The sequence below is a fragment of the Cydia splendana genome, chromosome 15, assembly GCF_910591565.1.
Source record: "Cydia splendana chromosome 15, ilCydSple1.2, whole genome shotgun sequence".
NCBI classification, from domain to species: domain Eukaryota; kingdom Metazoa; phylum Arthropoda; class Insecta; order Lepidoptera; family Tortricidae; genus Cydia; species Cydia splendana.
The window spans coordinates 2,032,543-2,052,972 of record NC_085974.1 but is presented as its reverse complement, the minus strand read 5'-3'; the positions used below and the strand labels follow the sequence as shown (position 1 = coordinate 2,052,972).

Genomic DNA, 20,430 nt, shown 5'->3' with positions numbered 1-20,430 from the left:
GAGGTTTTCCATTTAATTTGCTTCTAACATTAGTCGCGGAAAAAATAGTCTAACTAATTAGTCGATTACAAAAATTAGTTGTCCGTAATCAATCGGCAACTAATTTAGTTGCAACTAAATTAGTTGCACTCTATACAACTACGATTGATCAGTCGTCGTTTTCAATCGTCAGTCGCAATTAATTCTTTTAGTCTTAATCGTTAATCGTTAGTCGATTACATTTTGCCCATCTCTGATTAGGAAATGCAATAACCGGCCAAACTTCAGAGCCCATCAATGTGCACACTAGCGCCACTGCTAAATAATCGGGAATATTTAAATTTAACGAAAGATATTTAAAAAAGGGGGCCGCTACGTATACTTACTGTATTTTGTATTTAAGTACCTTTTTAATACATCAAACCAGTTTTTATGTTGCTGGATTCGTCAATCTATGCGTCCAAAGTTAAAACGGCCGTTTTGTTTTGAGTTCCTAGATCGACGAATCCAGCAACATAAAAACTAGTCTGATGTATTCAAAAGGTATTTAAATACAAAATACGGTACGTATTAGCGGCCCCCTTTTTTAAATATTTTTCATTAAATTTAAATAATCACGATTATTTAGCAGTGGCGCTAGTGTGCACGTTGATGGGCTCTTCATAACCGGTTTCGGTTACGGTTATGCCCGAAAATAATCGGTTATAATCGGTTACGGTTATTCTCGACAAAAAATGATAAACTTTACAATAATATTTTTTTTATGTGATAGCTAATGAGCAGACGAGCCCCCTGATGAGAAGCGGATAGTTAAAAAATTACGACAATTAATGTACAGTATTACAGGAATGTGAGTGTAAGTCTTCGTTTTTAGGGTTCGGTACCCAAAGGGTAAAAACGGGACCCTATTACTAAGACTCCGCAGTTCGTCTGTCTGTCCCCAGGCTGTAACTCATAAACCGTGATAGCTAGACAGTTGAAATTTTCAGAGGATGTATTTCTGTTACCGCTATAACAACAAATACTAAAAACAAAATAAAATAAATATTTAAGTAGGGTATACAACAAACGTGATTTATTTGCCGTTTTCTGCGTAATGGTACGGAACCTTTCGTGCGCGACTCCGACTCGCACTTGGCCGGTTGTAATTATTTAATAAAACACACAAAATACAGTAAAAGCTAAAATATGACCTTGGACGTGATATTCAATCAAAATATGTATTTCATAAATTGCGAAGTAAATTTGGTATATTTTTGTTATTAAAGGACACGAATGACAAAAATTATAGTCACAGGCGTCACAGCCAAAAAAGAAGATAAATTTATAGAATTCGGTTATTAATAGATAAATCAATAACCGAAAATAACCGTAACAACCGATTATTCGAGTTTCCAATATTCGGTTATGAAATGAATAGAAATCGGGGCGGGAAATAATGTAGTAGTACTTAAATTGGTCGTAAACTTATATCTTGTTAAAGAGATCCAATTGATTTGACGTCGAGTGTACCTACCTTAGCAACGTTCGCAGCAACAAAGTCTAACTTCAATAAAATACACTGCTTTGTTATAAAAACTAAGTCATATTTGAATATAATAAAAGCTAAATCTAACTTTAATAAGTTAGCAAGGCACGTTGTACATGCAACAAAGGATAAAATCTTTGCTCCAGCAACAAGGTAAAGCTTCGATAACATTGCAAAGTGATATTGTAACTGGAACAAAAAAAAACATTTTGTTGCAGGGACAAATCATTTTAATTTAAAAATGAGCAAAGTGATGTTGTTAGAACAACAAACTATAACTGCTTTGTTATATAAGCTAAATCTAACTTTGATAAGTTAGCAAGGCACGTTGTACCTGCAACAAATGATAAAATCTTTGCTCCAGCAACAAGGTAGAGCTTTGATAACATTGCAAAGTGATATTGTAACTGGAACAAAAAAAACATCTTGTGGCAGCGACAAATCATTTTAGTTCAAAAATGAGCAAAGTGATGTTGTTAGAACAACAAAATATAACTGCTTTGTTATATAAGCTAAATCTAACTTTATCAAGTTAGCAAGGCACGTTGTACCTGCAACAAAGCATAAAATCTTTGCTCCAGCAACAAGGTAAAACTTTGATAACATTGCAAAGTGACATTGTCACTGGAACAAACAGAAACGCTTTGTTGCAGTAACAAGACACGTGATTTGATAAAACAGCAAAGTGGTTTGGTGGCTACGACAAAATATTGATGCTTTGTTGTAGAAGCTAAGTCTAACCTTGATAAATTAGCAATATTATATGAAGGCCATGACAAAGGAAACATAGGTTGTTCCGGTAGCAATGTTAATATTGTTACCGATACAATAAACTGTTGATTTACGGTTAGCAATAAAAAAGTTGTCGGTGGCAATAAGCTCGTTTTGTTTTCGCCACAAAGCTTATTGCTCTTACAACAACAAAAAAAATGACAAAGCATTTATTGTGCTTTGTCAGCCGATTTTTCTCTCAGTGTACAGCGAGGCTCGTACGTTGGGCTACGCCCGACTCTTTTAGTATGAGGGTGCCGAAGGCGCCCGGCTTTGGAACGCGTACAGCGCGCCACGTACATCGGGCTACGCCTGACCCTTTTAGTGTCGCCTTTTGGACCGAGTCCGGTGCGTCACATAGGTACGTTTCAGTATGCTTCGCATGACCACTGCGAATTTTAACGAGGTGAATATACTAAGATTACTAAGCAACTTTTACCATGGGACCAAACCCGATCTCGTAAAAAAATATTGCACGTTATAAAATATTGCAGGTCATTAAAAAACACCATGTATATAGCGGCCAAACAAATTTCTTTTGAAAAATCCTTCTTGTATCGCCGTAGTCGCGTAACACGCGGATAGATAGAATCCAGAGCGATTGTAGATTCGTAGTTCGAATTACCTACCAGATAAATTAATGTTTTATCGGGTGCATGCAAGCAAAGCCGGGTGCAAAAGCTAACAATATGTATATATTTGAAATGTGCTAATTGAGCTCTTTCAAATGATATACAACACGTCATCATTACTAATTTTATTTTTTTTGGTTCGTGACTTTATGACCTCTAGAGGGCGCCGTGTTAATTTTTTTGTGACGTCATATTGCCTATAACCAGCGGACGATTAAGACGTTTCGAATGACACGTCGTTTGTCAAATTTCAATGAGTACTTTAGAAGTTATGAGGGAACAGATGAACATACATACATACATACCCACAAACATACCGGTCAAAATCATAACCCTCCTTTTGCGTTGCCGTAGTCGGGTAAAAACTAAAACCCGACTTCTGCAAATCGCGCTGTAAAAAGTATGAAACAAGATAGAATTCTTATCTGAAATTATCAAACAGGAAATATTATAAATGTTATAATTTTTTTAATAAAAAAATAAAACGTAATATAATTTACTATATTTTTTTACATATTTACAGAGATTCAGAGGATAGCCGTGGTCGTATGCCACTTTACCTTAAAGTTTATAGTACTTATCACGCAAAATTATCGTCCGTAAACCGACTTTACCGATTTTTGTATCTTAACATCACTTCCACCTCCACTCCAACTTGGAGGTTCGAGAAGTTGGAGAAGTTGCAGAAGTTGATAAAGTTGGAGAAGTTGAAGAAGTTGGAGAAGTTGAATAAGTTGAAGAAGTTCGAGTCAGAGAAATTGAAGTTGAATTTGATGAAGTTGGAGAAGTTGAAGGTGAAGATGTTGAAAAGGTTGGATCATGTTGAATTTGAAGAAGTTGGAGAAGTTGAAGTTGAAGAAGTTGAAAAGGTTGGATAAGTGGAAGAAGTTGCAAACGTTGGAGAAGTTGCAGTTGAAGAAGTAGGCGAAGTTGAAGTTGAAGAAGTTGAAGTTGAAGTAGTTGGAGAAGTTGAAGAACTTGAAATATTTAGAGAGTTTGTAGTTGAAGAAGTTGGATAAATAGAAGAAGTTTTGGAAAATAAAATAAGTTTTGTAAGATGGAGAAGTTAAAGAAGTTAATCAAGTTGAAGAAGTTGAATATGCTGGCGCAGTTGAAGAAGTTAAATAGGTTGGAGAAGTTGCAGAAGTTGATAAAGTTGGAGAAGTTGAAGAAGTTGGAGAAGTTGAATAAGTTGAAGAAGTTCGAGTCAGAGAAGTTGAAGTTGAATTTGAAGAAGTTGGAGAAGTTGAAGGTGAAGATGTTGAAGAAGTAGGAGATGTTGAAATTGAAGAAGTGGGAGAAGTTGAAGTTGAAGAAGTTAGAGAAGTTGAAGAAGTTGGAGGAGAAGTCGAAGTTGAAGAACTTAAAAAGTTGGAGAATTTGCATTTGAAGAAGCTGGATAAATTGAAGAAGTAGAAGTTGAAGAAGTAGGAAGATAAATAAGTTGGAGAAGTTGAAGAAGGTGGAGAAGTTGAAGTTGAATTTGGAGAAGTTGGAAAAGTTGAAGTTGAAAAGGTTGGAGAAGTTGAAGTTGAAGAAGTTGGAGAAGTTGAAGTTAAAGAAGTAGGAGGAGTTGAAGTTGAAGAAGTTAAAAAGGTTGAAGTTGAAGTTGAAGAAGTAGGAGAAGTTGAAGTTAGAGAAGATAAAGTTGAAGAAGTTGGCGAAGTTGAAGTTGTTAAGGTTGGAGAAGTTGAAGTTGAAGAAGTAGGAGAAAATGTAGAAGTAGGAGTTGAAGATGAAGAAGTTGAAAAGGTTGGAGAAGTTGAAGTTGAAGAAGTAGAAGTTGAAGTTAGAGAAGTAGAAGTTGAAGAAGTTGAAAAGATTGGAGAAGTTGAAGTTGAAGAAGTTGGAGAAGTTGAAGTTGAAAAGGTTGGAGAAGTTGAAGTTGAAAAGGTTGGAGAAGTTGAAGTTGAAGAAGTTGGAGTTGAATAAGTTGGAGAAGTTAAAGTTGAAGAAGTTGAAAAGGTTGGAGAAGTTGCAGTTGAAGAAGTAGGCGAAGTTGAAGTTAAAGAAGTAGGAGGAGTTGAAGTTGAAGAAGTTAAAAAGGTTGAAGTTGAAGTTGAAGAAGTAGGAGAAGTTGAAGTTAGAGAAGATAAAGTTGAAGAAGTTGGCGAAGTTGAAGTTGTTAAGGTTGGAGAAGTTGAAGTTGAAGAAGTAGGAGAAAATGTAGAAGTAGGAGTTGAAGTTGAAGAAGTTGAAAAGGTTGGAGAAGTTGAAGTTGAAGAAGTAGAAGTTGAAGTTAGAGAAGTAGAAGTTGAAGAAGTTGAAAAGATTGGAGAAATTGAAGTTGAAGAAGTTGGAGAAGTTGAAGTTGAAAAGGTTGGAGAAGTTGAAGTTGAAAAGGTTGGAGAAGTTGAAGTTGAAGAAGTTGGAGTTGAATAAGTTGGAGAAGTTAAAGTTGAAGAAGTTGAAAAGGTTGGAGAAGTTGCAGTTGAAGAAGTAGACGAAGTTGAAGTTAAAGAAGTAGGAGGAGTTGAAGTTGAAGAAGTTAAAAAGGTTGAAGTTGAAGTTGAAGAAGTAGGAGAAGTTGAAGTTAGAGAAGATAAAGTTGAAGAAGTTGGCGAAGTTGAAGTTGTTAAGGTTGGAAAGGTTGAAGTTGAAGAAGTAGGAGAAAATGTAGAAGTAGGAGTTGAAGTTGAAGAAGTTGAAAAGGTTGGAGAAGTTTAAGTTGAAGAAGTAGAAATTGAAGTTAGAGAAGTAGAAGTTGAAGAAGTTGTAAAGATTGGAGAAGTTGAAGTTGAAGAAGTTGGAGAAGTTGAAGTTGAAAAGGTTGGAGAAGTTGAAGTTGAAAAGGTTGGAGAAGTTGATGTTGAAGAAGTTGGAGTTGAATAAGTTGGAGAAGTTAAAGTTGAAGAAGTAGAAAAGGTTGGAGAAGTTGCAATTGAAGAAGTAGGCGAAGTTGAAGTTGAAGAAGTTGAAGTTGAAGTAGTTGAAGAAGTTGAAGAACTTGAAATATTTAGAGAATTTGTAGTTGAAGAAGTTGGATAAATAGAAGAAGTTTTGGAAGATAAAATAAGTTGGAGATTTGAAGAATTTGTAAGATGGAGAAGTTAAAGAAGTTAATCAAGTTGAAGAAGTTGAATATGCTGGCGCAGTTGAAGAAGTTAAATAGGTTGGAGAAGTTTAAGTTGAAGCAGTTGTAGTTGACTAAGATGAAGAAGTTGCAGAAGTCGAAGAAGGTTAGGAAGGTAAAGAAGTTGGAGTTGTTGAAGAAGTTGGAGAATTTGAGGAATTTGAAATTAAAGAAGTTGAAATTGAAGAAGTTGAAAAGGTTGGAGAAGATGAAGTTGAAGAAGTAGGAGAAGTTGAAGTTGAAGACGTAGGAGAAGTTGAAAATGAAGAATTAGGAGTTGTTGAACTTATGGTTGGCTATGGTTGACTTGTAGAGAATGCCTTTAGGCATTAAGTCCGCCATTTGTACATTTTATTTGTATTTTGTGCAATAATGTTTAAATAAATATATACCTACAAAAATCAGCGGGCTCAGCACGGTTCCATTTTTATCGACTATCACTATGCGCGTCCCTTTCGCACTTACATACTTGTTAGAACGTGACAGGCATGGTGACAAGGGATAAAAACGCGACCGTGCTAAGCCGCCTGGTACAAATTTTGAGGAGGTGAGGTGTCGGGTCTCGGACATTTCTAGAACAGTCCAGAACATTTCAGAGTATTCGAGAGCGATCCACAGCATTTCAGAACATTCTGGAATGTTATCGAATATTGGAGAACATTCTAGACAATTGTGGAACATTCCAGAATACTTTCGAATGTTCTAGAATATTCTATATCCTTCTCCGGGACTCAAACTATCTGTGTATACCAAATTTCAACCGAATCGGTTCAGCGGTTATTGATTCCCCATACAAACTTCCACCCCCTTAAAGAGGGTTTTCTGGGATAAAAACACCCTATGTCCTTCCCCGGGACTCAAACTATCTCTGTACCAAATTTCATCACAATCAGTTCAGCGGTTTAAGCGTGAAGAGGTAACAGACAGACAGACACACTTTCGCACTTATATTAGAATGGATTTACCATACTTACAACCCTAAATAACAACCAGTGATAGATACATAGAAACATAGATAGATAGATAGATAATTTATTTTTAATACAGTTGCTCAAAAAGTTTAGCGTACGGAAAGTTGGTTTTCGCTTTTCACTTTTCCAATTTTTTTTAATTTATACTTGTTCCAATTCATGACTACTTATTTATGAGTGTTAATATTAGTTTCCTTTACACGTCGTAATCAACATAAAAACGTACTGTTAATGTAAGAATACGAAAAATATACATATTTCATATTTTATTACTTAATTACCTCTTCATCATTATAACAAGCCTAAGCAAATTACGCAACAACACCCCATACTATAGGGTTGACGCGAAAAAAAATTCATCCCCACTTTAATGCAGGGGAACCACCCTAAAAAAATATTTTTTCTAGTTTAGTTAAAACTTTTGTCCGAAGTAATTATAATGCTATTCGTACAGATATTCGGGATATGAGCAAACATATGAAAAAAGGTACCTTCAAGCACACCCGCTACCCTCGAGGACTTTTAGTATGTTTATCTGGACACCACAAGGTATACCTGTACCAATTTTCAAAACTACACGAATTATTTCCGCAGATAGCCCAAATTCGGCTTAATTTGACGTGGCTAAACACGTTTATTTTATTTTTTAATATTGAATATTGAAAAACCGTTCTTAATAAGTAGTAGTAATAATCACTTTATTACACACAACACAGGTTTACATAATATTTACAGAAATAAAGGTACAAAGGCGAACTTATCCCTGTAAGGGATCTCTTCCAGCTAACCTTCGAGTAGATGAGGGGAGAATTCAAATTAGATAGATAAACTTACGGAATGCACAGTAACATTTTAAAAGTAAACTAACCAAAATGTCCACAAGTAAATAAAATACATAAATAATATTATAAAATAAAATACATGCTACATACATAAATACTAAACATATATTACATATTATATTTATATATATATACAGGGTGATTGGAAATTCGCCGTATTCCTTGAAAGGGGTTATTCTATGGGTCATTTGCAATGATTTAAGTCCAGTCAACCAGGGGTCAAAACTCACTGGTTTTCAAGTTATTTGAGTTTTTAGTTTTTTATTTTAAAAACCCGCCTTTCGACTAAAAAGTGGTAATTGTGAAAAAACTACAGAAATTTGGAATTAAAAAAAGCATTAAGCCCCTGCTACACGGCAGCCGACAAGCCCCCAAACCGCGTGGCCTTGGTCTGTCCCGGACCGTGTAGACAGCTGTTACCAACAAAATTTCGTTTGACCTCCGGACGCCCTTGGCATGCGAGCGCGCGCCAGCGACCGCGGTCTGAGCGGTCGGTCCGGAACCGTGTAGCCGCCCGACGCCGACCGCACTAGGCCATTTCGCTTGAAGGACGCGCCGTGTGCGCTCGTGTGGTTAATAGCCATGCCATGGGTACTCAGTAGCATTTCTAATAATTCATCAAATACTTTCCTCTTCATTCTCAGAAAGTTATGTATGTCCCCGTAGCGTAGTCCAGCGAATTCATTAAGTTGAAATGACTCAACAAATGCCGTTTTTTGAGCCAGCGTTTCATTCATATACCCTTTTCTTTTTTTACAAACTTTTTATTAACTTGCAATATACCTAATGTAAGTATGTAAACATGTTTTTACGGGTCAAATCTTGCAAGTTAAATTAGACCCACTTTCTAGTTTCCGATGGAGCTGAAAATTTGCATACATATATAAGTCGGGTGACAATGCATTATTATGGTATCATAGAGCTGATCTGATGATGGAGACAGGAGGTGGCCATAGGAACCCTGTGATAGAACAACGCGACCTAATTGTGTTTGGGGTTTTTAGAATTGTCTCGACGAGTATTAGATGCCTCTAGAAAGAAAAGTACAGTCAGCGATAAAAGCTTGTACCAAATATGATTTTTTTGCCAAAAACTTATTTTTTTGTCATTGCACTAGTATGAGTAGGTAGGTTAATATGAAATTTGGCGCCCCGGCCAATAAGTTTTGCCGCCCCAGAAGTGAAGGAAGAAAAACAAAATGCAATCCGCCAGGGGTGGCATACGTCGCCCTTAGGGCCATACGCCACTGAGTAGGTACTAATGCCACGCCAACTTTCTGAAAGGTTCGGGGCCATTTTGTGCGCTTGCAATACGTGTTGTCCGTCCGCGAGTTCTGAACACACTGTGGTTTGCCACCGTCTAGCCAGACAACTCAGACGGACCCACACACCAAGGACAGACCAAGGTCAGACGGTTAGTAGGCTTGTCGGCTGCCGTGTAGCAGGGGCTTTAATCTAATAGCCAATAAACTACTGATTACGTGAAATAAAAAAAGATTGCCAAAACTTTCCAAAAAGTTCAAAAAAAAAAGGATTTTAAGTCACAATTTTTTGTAATTTTCCCAAGACTTTGTAAGATTTTAAGGCATTACTTAAAAAAAAAAAGTATGACACGTTGCGTATAAAATAAAGAAATGAGTTCCTCAGTTCCTCAGCTTTCCAAAAAAGTACGAACATCGACATTTTCTCTTCAACTTTTTAAAATAATAATATTAATAGCAGAGCAGGCGGAAGACTTGACCTAGCGTACGTGACCATTAATCGGTTTGTTTGTGTCACTTTACTATCTCCATGGGCTTTATTTGTCCATTAATCGGTTTGTTTATGTAATTTTAGTATCTTCTTGAGCTTTATTTGTCTTCGTTACCTTATCTTATCTTATTTTTTTGGGGTTTGGGGCACATCCTTGCCTCCGGTGACACAAACTAACTAATTAAGGGTCATTACGGTAATTAGTTTCTACGTAAGCATTTTTTGTCTTCGGTACCTTATCTTATCTTATTTTCAAGGGGTGGGGGTGCTTTCCATGGAAAAAAAGTTGAAACTATGTGATTGATTACTTACTGCACGAAGATTAAATAAGGCTCGGTTGGTCCCAACCCTACTCCATGGAAAGCACCCCCACCCCTTGAAAATAAGATAAGATAAGGTACCGAAGACAAAAAATGCTTATGTAGAAACTAATTACCGTAATGACCCTTAATTAGTTAGTTTGTGTCACCGAAGGCAAGGATGTGACCCCTACCCCAAGAAAATAAGATAAGATAAGGTAACGAAGACAAATAAAGCCCAAGACGATACTAAAATGACATAAACAAACCGATTAAGGGACAAATAAAGCCCATGGAGATAATAAAGTGACACAAACAAACCGATTAATGGTCACGTACGCTAGGTCAAGTCTTCCGCCTGCTCAGCTATTATTATTATTATTTTTAAAAGTTTAAGAGAAAATGTCGATGTTCGTACTTTTTTAGAAAGCTGAGGAGATGAGGAACTCATTTCTGTATTTTGTACGCAAAGTGTCGTACTTTTTTTTTAAGTAATGCCTTAAAATGTTACAAAGTCTTGGGAAAATTATAAATAATTGTGACTTAAAATCCTTTATTTTGGTAAATTTTTGAAAGTTTTGGCAATCTTTTTTTATTTCACGTAATCAGTAATTTATTGGCTATTAGATCAATGCTTTTTTTAATTCCAAATTTGAGTAGTATTTTCACAATTACCACTTTTTAGTCGAAAGGCGGGTTTTTTAAACAAAAAACTAAAAACCCAAATAACTTGAAAACCAATGAGTCTTGACCCCTGGTTGACTGGACTTAAATCATTGCAAATGACCCATAGAATAACCCCTGTGCTTGGTAGTTATTGAAATATAAATTTAGTACTATAAGTTTAACATAATATTAAGACGCATGTAACCAATTTACATTTTGTTACCTTGCCTTGAAATAAAGAAATGAAATGAAATGAATACGGTGAATTTCCAATCACCCTGTATACAAGTGTCAACAAAAAAAATAGACATCAGTACTTAACCAAATCACGCTTGGTTGGAAAGCATAAGTTTCTTCAAATTAGCCTTGAGTGACGCTACAGACTGGGACCGTTTGAGCGACAGCGGGCGTTTGTACCGTGAACGAATTCGCATACGATCGTGTCTTATTCGGGGGAATAGCAAGCGTAAGATTAGCACTTGAACGTGAGCGGTGTTCACTGCCTTCGGCGTCGGCGGACCGAGCTGGGAGCGGAATTCAGAAATGTGATCGTACTTACGGAGGCCAAATATAATAGGTTGTCTGAATGGAACGGAATAGCTGCCGAAACGCCTGTCAAAGAAGAGGCGTTTTTTCTTACTGCAGTGTCCTTACTATACTTTCGAATAGCTTTACGTGCGGCTCTGATGTTAACTACTGCAGAATTCGCCAACTCTTTGAGCGTGAAGTTAGGAATAGTAGACCATTTGTGCACAATATATTTTCGTGTTTCTGAAGAAATGCTCCGTATTTCGCGTATTTTCCACACAAGCTTTGCGAGGAACGTAAATAATTATAGATAAATGAGTAACTGACGATTTCACATACGTTTTTTTATCTAGTTAGTAGTATGAATCCAAAAGGCAGCATCGCAAAGTTGTGCTTATACTTTCTGGAACACCCGATATGTATATTTATACGTGTGTACGTTATTATATGTTTTTCTATTGTTGTTTGTTGCTGTAAAAGTAGCACTGCCAACAATCTCTCTGCTTTGCCTTAAGTTTAGTAGTCACAACCGTACCCACACAAATTGACACAAAAGTACCCAACCCACACTTTCTAAAACAAAAAATCGCCATGTCTGAGCCTAATAATCTACGTAAAAAGTAATCAGAGTAATCACTCGCAATTAACTACTAATGATGAACTTATAACTAAATAAAATAGTAGATAATCTATCTGTAAGTATCCAATTACCGGCAAATATCGAAAGAAATCGAAATAAATTACTTTTGAATGTTGAAAAGCAATGTGGGCTCCTGCTTACTTTAACGTCGCGCGCTGGCTGAGGGAATACTCAACACGCATTCAGACTTGTATGCCACTTCTCTCCCCTTGAAGTCTACCTCACGATCCGTATAGTTCCGATGTTATAACGAAAAGGCGAGGCTTAGAAAATTGTGGCTTTCCGATACTTAGATCATTCTGTTTTTCTCGATTAAGTACCTACTTCTTTAATTTCCTTTACTTTTCTGGTTCGAATTCATATCTATTTATTTATGGCTGCTATTTAACTGATCACCAGATTTAGTAAAATTTAATACCAAAAAAATCTATTTTACCACCCTAAAATCATGAATGATCACCAAAATTATAACACCATTTTAATGTGAAATGATTACCAATTTTATTACATTTTACTATCCTTTTAAAGGAAATGACACCAAACTAATCATTATTAACCCAAAAATAGTCAATGATTACCAAAATTAGAACTCCATTTTAATGTAAAATGATAACCAAATTTTTAAATCTTGCTATCCTATTAAAGCAAATGGCTCCAAAATAATCATTGTAAACGCAAAAATAGTAAATGATCACAAAAATTGTAACCACATTTTAATTAAAAATGTGCAAACATTTAATATATCGTTATCCTATTAAATTAATTAATCCACTTCGTCAACTTTTTCTAGTAGCATTTTATTTCTGTAACAGTCGCAGTTCTAACCTAACCTAACCCACTTTTCTAGTAGCATTTTGTTTCTGTCAGGGTCGCAATTCAAACCTAACCTAACCTACTTTTCTAGTAGCATTTCTTTTCTGCAAGGGTCGCAGTTCAAACCTAACCTAACCCACTTTTCTAGTAGCATTTCGTTTCTGTATGGGTCGCAGTTCAAACCTAACCTAACCCACTTTTCTAGTAGCATTTCTTTTCTGTAAGGGTCGCAGTTCAAATCTAACCTAACCCACTTAACTGATAGCAGTTTAACTTACTTTTCTAGTAGCATAACGAAATGCGAAGGTTAGGTAGGTATGCGGTGCGGGCTACGAGGGGTTGAGCGGGAGAAGCTAGTAATTTTGGCATCAGTTTACTTTATTTGGTGTTATTATGTATACATTTTTTGGTAATCATAGTGGTTTATTTAGGTGAAAATATCGCATTAATTTGGTCTTCAAGATTTGGTGATCATTAATGATTTTTGGTGATCATTCAATATATTTGGTATTTGAATACAATTTGAAGTGCAGTCGTAATTAAAGTGGTGGTACTTTTGTATTTTTAGGCCTTATTTTTTTGGTGTTCAGTATTTTTTTTTGGTAAGCATGATTTTTTTATTTAGGGTACCAAAGTATTTTTTGGTGGTCATTATATTTGTAGCCTTTATTTATATTATATATTGCGTATTTATTTATTTTTATTTATGTTATATTTATATGTGTATGCATTCTTATATTGTTATATATCTATTTATGTATATTTGTAATATTGTATTCAAAACTGGAATTTCATTAATTTTAATGATTGTACACTTTTGCTTTTGTTTGTCATTCATCGTTACTTCTGTCCTACTCACCTTACAGCCGAAGGCGGCCACACATATTTTATATAGATTCCCAAAAACTAAACGTTATACCTGTAGCCAGTTATTAAGTTAATAAATAAAGAAGATAGTACTATCCTGGAGTTTCTTCATTACCACAAGAGCTTAAATTGAGTAGTACATCGAACAATACGACATAAAAGTTAATCTCTATTCATTCTGGTTTCTATTGCATATTATAAAGTACAAACCAGATGGTGACTTCAATGGTGCTGTCCCAGCCAAGTGGCTTAGGGGGCACTGTTGGATTTAAGGTTTTGACTATATGGGAGAAGTTGCGCAGGTAAGTTGGTTCTGATTATTTTGTTAACTGTAGATAACATAATTTTTCATTTCTCATGCTCTGAAAGAGGGTCATTGTTGTTCTAAAAGATGTGCTGAAAATGATACGTTTCTGCACTAGAGCATTTTAAGTTCCAAGTACAATTTTTTTTTTTACGATAAGCAATTGAAATTTGGGTATAAATGGATTTGTTATACAATTTCCATTCTGATATTTGACTCCCCATTCATACTTTTGCCTAAATTATTAATAGAAAGTTGAAAGTACCCTAAACAATACTCTAAAAATGTATACTTAGTCATGTTTTAAAAAAAACACATGCTTTTTACCTTCCTCGTATTCGAAATGAAAAGTAGAGTGTTTAACTCGGGCAAAAGGCATCATTTCATTCCTTGGTTAACAATCTTCTATTCTATAATGTCCCAAAGTAGCCAAGGGGCGCCAATATTGCGTACCAATCCTCTCTAGCCACTAGTTCATAATTGTTGAGGATCCGAAAGCCACACTGGGGCGCGAGCAAGATATGAGCATAGCGCTGCCTCACTTACACACCGGGGAGGCGTGCGGATTCGCATCATTGTGACCACGTTAGTCCATATAAAATCAAATCTCCTGACTGATGTGACTCTATTGTAGGTTTGGTCTGGAGTATTGTGACTTGCCGACGATGTTATCAAACGTTGCGACTCTACTGAGACTTATGGCGTTAAACGTCGATGGAAGAGGTAGGTGTAAGATGTAGTATTACAGAATGGCAAATCCTAAGAGACAGTGGGTAGCTAGGCGTGGGCGAAGAGCCCCTCAGGCCCTCATCCACCACCTCGCACTCAAGGGGGCCCTGTGGGCGCCAAACCTTTTGATACCCTTGGGAATAAGGACACACTGAAAGAAAAGCGCCTCGCAGGTGCAACTTCGCCCACGCCAAGATTACTTCACGCTCTGCTAAGAGATTCTGAAAATTATTTCATCTTATTATGTACAATTGTACATATAATTTGGCAAGCCATTTCCCACAGTAAAAAGCGGCGGCAAATTAAAAAAAAATTGACACAAAGAGTGGTCTTCTCATAGAAAAAAATAATTTCGCGCCTTTTTCTACCGACAAAGTTGATTTGCCAGATTATTTTACGAGGATACGTTACATGATAAAAGTATCAAAAAGATGTTAGATTACTTACTGAAATTCCAGGAACTCCTATAGCGTTCGTGGCTCTGACGATAATCGTTGTTGAGATCGTCTACGTGTATGTCTCCCTGGCGTGGTTCGTGTTATGGCGCAACACCAACGACCTGGTAGCGATCATGGTCAACCTCTCATTAGGCATCGCCTGCGCCATCTGCGCGGTTAAGCTCTTTTCTCTGCATCTGAACAGGTAACAGCAGACAACAAATTGAGTCGCTTAACTTCAAACTCGGGTAAATCCATCTGTCAGATTATGCGATTTTGGTATTAAGAAAAGGTACAAACAGCAACACTCCTCACTGTACATCGATGGACCTTATCACAAAAGGCATAAAGTCCACCGACTGTACCCAGCAACGGCCGCCAATCTAGCCAAAACGCAGTTTCAGTCTTAGTTAGCTGATTAATTGCTAATGCAGTGGCGTAACTATAGGGTGTCAAAGCGAGCAAAATGCCATGGGTAGGCTCCTGACCTGAGAGGACCCCAATTTGAGGTTAACGTTATGTTTAATTTATTTGCGTTCAAACATAAAACTAATCTACTTAATATTGTTGCTAGCAACCGCGCAAAGAAAGCATTTGTAGCATACCTAGCATTCGACAAGCGCATAAACCGAGACAGTCGAATGTACCAGAATCTTCTCAAGAACCTGCGGATTGTGAAGCGCCGAGCCATCTTCGTCTGGGCCATGCCGGTCAGCACCACCCTGATCTATGTGTTAATGCCACACCTACTGCCTGGAAAGCATTTAATGGAAGACTTGCAAGTTCTTTACGGTTAGTATTAAAAGCGCACTTCAGATTTAGAGTCTACTAGTAGTTCGCCCCGAACTGAGAACTCGCGGTTTGGCAAAAATTATATAGAGCGATTTTGTTGCACCTACTTACTCGTACAGTGCGACATAATATAGTAGAAAATATTTTTTAAGAAAAATAAACCGGCTTCTCCTTAGAAAACACCACCCACTTTATCTAGTAGGTAGCATTTCGTTTCTGTAAAGGTCGCAGTTTTAGCCTAACGAACCCACTTCTGTGATAGTAGTCGGTTCTGTGAGGATTGCAGTTCGAACCTAACCAAACCCACTTTTCTAGTAGCATTTCGTTTCTGTAAGGCCCGCAGTTCTAATCTAACCTAACCCACTTTTGTTCGGTTCTGTGAGAATCGCAGTTCAAACCTAACCTAACCCACTTAACGGCGCGTGCGGTGCGGAGTACGGGGGTTTGAGCGGGAGGGGCTAGTAAGTTTGGCATCATTATACTTTATAAGTACCTACATTTTATGGTAGGTAATCATAGTGGTTTATTTAGTTTAGGTATTAGTGGTTTTCCGGGTCAAGGTCCGAGTCCGGGTCCGGGTCCAGTTCTGGGTCCAGGACCAGGTCCAGGACCAGATCCGGGTCCAGTTCTGGGTCCAGGACCAGGTCCGGGTCCAGTTCTGAGTCCAGGGCCAGGTCCGGGTCCAGTTCTGGGTCCAGGACTAGGTCCAGGTCGAGGTCCAGGTCTAGGTCTTGGTTCAGGTCCAAGTCCAGGTCCAGGTCCAAATCCAGGTCCGGGTCCGGGTTCAGGTCCAAATAAGAGCCCGGATCCAGGTCCAGGTCTGGGTCCAAGGCCAGCTCCGTCAAAATCGAAATTTGAAATCGCCAAACGTGTACTATGCGTCGTTGAAGAGTTCCGTTCTGATCATCATCAGCAGTTCCACTTCATCAAATGCGACAGTTGTTAATGAAAATGCTTGGTTTTCTGATGAAAATACAAAAATATCTATACGCATGCCTTTAAGATTTGAGGAGTTCCCTCGATTCCTCATGGATCCCATCATCAGAACTCAAGCTTGACATAAATGTGGCTTAAAAACTTAACTTGCTTAATAAAAACATAACGAAGAGGACAAATCGCCAAACGTAAACTATGCGTCGTTGAAGAGTTCCGTTCTGATCATCATCAGCAGTTCCACTTCATCAAATGCGACAGTTTTTAATGAAAATGCTTGATTTTCTGATGAAAATACAAAAATCTCTATACGCATGCCTTTAAGATTTGAGGAGTTCCCTCGATTCCTCATGGATCCCATCATCAGAACTCGAGCTTGACAAAAATGTGGCTTTAAAACTTAACTTGCTTAACAAACATAACGAAGAGGACAAATCGCCAAACATGAACTATGCTTCGTTGAAAAGTTCCGTTCTGATCATCATCAGCAGTTCCACTTCATCAAATGTCACTTTTTTGAATGTATGTGCTTGATTTGTTAATAAAACACATAAATCACTATAATTATGTATGCCTTTAAGATTTGAGGAGTTCCCTCCATTTCTCGTGGATCCCATCATTAGAACTGGGTTTTTCATAAAAACGGGACCAATCTGTATGCATATACATACAATCAAAAAAATAATTTTCAAAATCGGTCCAGTAATGACGGAGATATGCAGTAACAAATATAAAAAAATCACAATCGAATCTCCTCTTTTTGAGATTTAAAAGTCGGTTAATAAATGAGGGCGCCACTTGCTACGTAGCTGTCACATTTTTTGACGTAAAATGCTTACACATGGCAACAATTTATAGTCTGTCAAGCCAATTCCGTCAGTAGAAAAAAGCGGCTAAAAATGTAGGCGCGAAGGGTTATCGTCCCATAGATAATTTGAATATCGCGCCTTTTTCTACTGACAAACTTGTTTGACCGACTATAGTATGGAAAATTTAGAGTTAAATTTTATTTTATTTCTACTATTTTATGACCCACTATAGGCGGCAATGGATCAAAAATCGCGTGGATATATTACAAGGTCTATGGAGCCCTTAACTGATACTGCATCTGTGGTAAGCCGAAATATTTCCTGTCAAATGTCAAATACCTATATTATGTTTATTTTTATCTTGCTAATTATTTCAAAATGGTAAATTTATAAACGATATTATAAAAGTGCAAGCCGATCACTTTCATTTGATACCAAACTCGACCATACTTTCTTGCAAAAAGATGACCAGAATAGCAAGACCCCTCACAAATAGCTTTTTAGCCTTCTAAGCTCTTCTAGCTTAATAACCCCTTGATCGAGCCTGCTCATAATTTAATGACTAAAATATAATGCCCTCAACTACACGTTTACCCAATTTAATTTAAATTAGAACAAATTTACTTAAGTTCTTGAGTATCAAACTATCCTCTGATAGTTCAGCTTAAAAACATCGAAATGCCGGGACGTGCCCCTAGCCAGCCGCGTGTTCCAAGTCGAATGTAAGAACTTCGTTCGCTTCGCTCGCTCGTTCGATTACACAATACACAAGTCAGATTCTCCTATGTGCATATGAAATTTAGATTAGAAATCCCGACGACTGGCGAGAGTTTAAAAGCAGTGCATAATTAATACATCAGGTCTGGTTCGTGAAAGCGTTTTTGCTATAAAATTTTCCATGTATTTACGGGCTACGGACTGAGAGCTTTCACAGTAGGTATCTACTCTTTACCCATTCTCGGGTTATATTGATACATTCAGCTGAACGACTGTCCGACGGACAGTGTCCGTGATATGATTCATCTTTCCGGTGTCTTGGCGCAGGGCCGTCTTTTTACTTTAGAGTACTTAGGTACATATATTTAGCAAATTTTCTTACTGTCTTATTGTTTCAGGACTAGAACCAATGTTCGAATCACCAAACTTCGAGATATATCACATTGTAATGGGTACGGCCATGATGTTTCTGGTGTATGCGGTTGGGACCGTCGGGTACCTCCTCATGGTCTTCACAGGCTACATAGAAGCACAAATGACAGCCCTGAGCCATGAGCTACTCCATCTCTGGACCGACGCTCAAGTATTGACCTTCGGAGACGTTCAGAATGAAAACAAACTAAGAAATCAATATATTAAACAACAGCTGGAATTCATCATCCAAGCGCACGCTGCCAACTTAGCCCTATTACGATTAACTAAAGACATTTTTAGCAACTCCATTGCCATCGAATTTTGCTTACTGGCGATATCTCTTACAGTCGAATTGCTGGGTGGATTAGAGAATACCTATTTACTGATACCCTTCGCTTTAACCCAGGTCTCCATGGATTGTTTCACAGGACAGCGCCTAATCGATGCGAGTTTAACGTTTAAGGAAGCGGTGTATTCTTGTGAGTGGGAGAACTTCGATGTACAGAACATGAAAATTGTGTTGGTTATTCTGCAGAATTCGCAGACGATGGCGCTTTCGGCGGGGGGCTTGGCGGAGCTTCGATACACTAGTCTTATGTCAGTGTTTAGGGGTATATATTCGGCATACGCGGCGCTGCGCTCTACAATGTAATAGGCTCTACAAAATGTAATCTACAAGTAGGCTCAGAGAACGGAGTTTTTGAAAAGTTGTAGCTAGTAGCGCTGTTTTAGATCACAATACAACCGTATTTCCAGCTAAAAAATTAGCAATATAGAAGCCTTTCTCTATGAGCTTTAGCGATTCGAATCCTGAGTTTTCGACTTTCGCTCGATTGTCGGTCGATAGAAAAAATCACGAACATAAGTTATGCACTTTAAAAAATATAATAAATTTTGCACAAAAAAACTGAAAACATGAAAATTGGTTCTAAAAATGAAGAATATTATGCTTAAGGGACTTGGCGATTTTTTTTATAAACAAAAAAATCATTAACGACGCAATCTCGTGGATCGGGTCCCTGAATGTGGACTTATAATTATAGTTATGTAGCTATCTATTGTAAAAATGTTTATTTATATGCGCAATACTATTCATCATTCAGCCTATATACGTCCCACTGCTGGGCACAGGCCTCCTCTCACTCGCAAGAGGGCTTGGGCTATAGTCCCCACGCTGGCCCAATGCGGATTGGGGACTTCACATACACCTTTGAATTTCTTCGCGGATGTATGCAGGTTTCCTCACGTTGTTTTCCTTCACCGAAAAGCAAATGGTAAATATCAAATGATATTTCGTACATAAGTTCCGAAAAACTCATTGGTACGAGCCAGGATTTGAACCCGCGACCTCCGGATTGAAAGTCGGATGTCATATCCACTCGGCCACCACCGCTTCGCAATACTATTAAATAAATTAAATAAATTAACGTGATCGGATATCATCGGTCCTGAAGTTCGCCTTTTTGTACATTTTATGTAAATATTATTCTGTTTCATTGTATTTTAACCAAATTTTAACCTGTATTATGCACTTAACATAACTTACAAATAAAGTGTTTACATACATACATAAAAATTAGATAGAGTCTGTGCGGAAAGAGAAGAGTCGTGCAAAGTACTTACCTATTGGGCCCAATACATTCCACGACTCTTCTCTTTCCGAACAGACTATCAATTTTAATTTTGTTCCATAATCTAAAATACCTACCTAAATAACTACACACTGTCTCTTGACTCTTTAAAGTTAAAATCTTTTTAGATAGGTAATATGGTATATGTGTGTGCTTTGGTCAAGATAACAACTGCTCGCCAAGTATCAAAACCTTGCTAGTGAACTATTATAATTTAATATTTGACGACTAAACTTTTTTCGCTGTAAGCTGCCGCATATTAAACGTTTAAACTTGTAAATGTGTGCGTAAAAACTACATCGTT

At 37.3% G+C, this 20,430-nt stretch overlaps 1 pseudogene; it reads left to right on the top strand.

Annotated features, from left to right (window-relative positions):
- Positions 1-5,951: 5,951 nt before the first annotated feature.
- Positions 5,952-19,147, top strand: LOC134797431 (uncharacterized; annotated as a pseudogene).
- Positions 19,148-20,430: the final 1,283 nt, after the last annotated feature.